The sequence below is a fragment of the Sinocyclocheilus grahami genome, unplaced genomic scaffold, assembly GCF_001515645.1.
Source record: "Sinocyclocheilus grahami isolate Dianchi unplaced genomic scaffold, SAMN03320097.WGS_v1.1 scaffold44.1, whole genome shotgun sequence".
NCBI classification, from domain to species: domain Eukaryota; kingdom Metazoa; phylum Chordata; class Actinopteri; order Cypriniformes; family Cyprinidae; genus Sinocyclocheilus; species Sinocyclocheilus grahami.
This window is the reverse complement of record NW_015505223.1, coordinates 2,527,699-2,530,251: the sequence shown is the minus strand read 5'-3', so window position 1 is coordinate 2,530,251 and position 2,553 is coordinate 2,527,699.

Below are 2,553 nucleotides of genomic sequence, written 5' to 3'. Positions count from 1 at the left end.
ACACGCTGAATACACTGAAAATGCACACAAATGCTATTTTACAATTCACACTTGCCGAAGTATTTGATAGGTACTTATTTCTCTTTCAGGTCAGATTTCTTCAAGGCAGTCATATAAACAATCACAGAGGGTGATTTAATATATTTTAATTTCACAGGATACAAACTAGCAATTTTAAAATGAGATTTGCTCAAAAGCACACATCAGCAATCCTTGGCACAAATATGTTGTTCTTTAATGCGGTATAAAGAACAGGTAGTTCACATCACACCTCATTTTATTGGTTCTCAATATAACAAATGCCTCAAGGCCAGATAAAATGCACAAATAGGCGTATGGTTGATGTATGCGTGCTATTATGAAGTTGATAGTGTTGCGTATTCATATGTAACATATTTTGCCATAATGCACCTTGATAGCATTGTCATCATTGGCAAGTAAATCAACCGAAACGATGTTAAATACTGTACATTAATGAAACATTACAATACTGCACATTTCTCTTTGTACTTTAGCTCTAGAGCATAATATATGTGCATTATTGGCTGTCGTATTGTTTCTGAATCACACTGGATTCTGTCCACGCCAGTATCTGCCCTTATAAAAGTTCAAATCTTTCCAATTTCGATTTTTAATGAAGAGGCAGAGCTGCATTTCTTGTCTGCCAGGGTGTTGCATTGGAAAATGCATGCACTAATAATTGAGGGATTATGTTTTATTTGGCATTTCATCACTGTAAAACCCTTTCCGCCACCAAGGTTTTAATATTTAATTTGTTCCTAAGTTGCTTGCATTCAATATATCGCTCGCCTCGCGTGCATCAAACAGTATGTGCCATTACAGTGGTGTCCAGGTTTAGATTGGCTAGCAATGAAGCTTCAAAGGTAGATATGAACATTCAAATGATCAAAGTCTCTGTCGTGAGAGATAACAGTCATAATCAATAACCCAAGGCAAGCCAATATTGACTCCGCTATAAGCTTTCAGAAAACTTGACAAAGCATTTCTTCTCCTGACATCCGTTTGATCTTTTCCATCATCTTATTCTATCATTTTTCTTCTGTCCTGTACAGCTCTTTAGTTCTGCTGTCATTACTGCTTAATCAAGATGGAAAATAACAGTCACCAGTCTTGACCGGATCTCTAATGAGGGCCGCCTCCCCTAAAGTGTCGCTTCGTCCTCTACGCTCCAGCTAACACATGAACCCCTGCCGCCCCATTAGCTCACATCTCAGATCAATTTGTGAAATTACGAGATGTGACTTTGCCTAAAATCACAAACCCACTGGCCGAAAGATCCTTGAGCGAGACCTTTGCATAAGGAATCCTTTTGGTTACATATTCCCTGCTGGAAAATCATGGTTTATGTGCTTTTATAGTTAGTATAGATGGTTCATCAGCTGGGCATTGGTAGACCATCTTGGCCAGGCTGGTTAGTGTTGGTAGACCAGCAACAAGCCATGTTCTAAAAATTTAACAGTAAACTTTTGGTGTTACATGCCACATTTATGTACAAAATGATACATCCCCTGCTGAAAAATCAAGATTTTTTAATGTGATTTTATAGTTGGTTAAAACTAATCTAGATGGTTTATCAGCAGGACTTTGACCTGGTAGACCATCTTGGCCAGGCTGGTTATAGTTAGTAGACCAGTGAAAAACAGCTACCATGTTATAAAAACCAACTTAACCACTTTAATGTGGTATGACCTGTTTTTTCCACCAGGTTTAAGTGAACATTTACACCAGTGATCATATAAGCAAAAAAAATGGTGTAGATCAAGCTAGTCTAGATGGTTCATCAACTGGACTTTGACCTGGTCTTTTCCTAGCTGGTTAGAGTTGGTAGACCAGTAACAAACCAGCTACCATGTTCAAAACACCAAATGAATCACTTTAACTTTGTAAAACACTATAACCTGTTTTTCCAGCAGAGTTATGTGATGTGAACTAGGGTTGGGCCGATAGACGATGCCATCGTCCATCGCCGATGGCTGATAGACATCACGATGTGGAGCCGGCATCGTGATCCCCCCCCCCCCATACCCCGCAATACGCCGCATCCCAATGCCGTGTTCGGAAAGAAAATTACGTATATACGGAACCCCTAAAGGGAAATACGAGATGGGAGGAAAATTTAGTTTACTTTTTAGTTTCACTTTCACTTTCGAGATTAATGATCGCACCTAGTCTGTTTATACTACGGAGCGGCAGTACTTACCACTTTTACAAGATTATATGTTTATCAGTGGTGCTGAGGATCTGCAAATCATTCGCCATCGTCCTCAGTCATCTCTCCGTACTCTGTTTATGTGGTAAGTGAAATTTTATGTACTGTAATGTAACAGGCAACCGTTACACAGTGTCTACACCGGACGCGACAGATGTCGTGTCGCACTGCGCCGCATCAGCTAAAGTCTGTCTACACTGGACGCGACAAAGCGACCGTTGAAAATTATTTGACATTTGTGTCAGCACATCATAAATAGAATGTGGCAACAGTTTACTGTCGGGATTTGTCGCATTGCGCTGCGCCGCATCCAGTGTAGACGG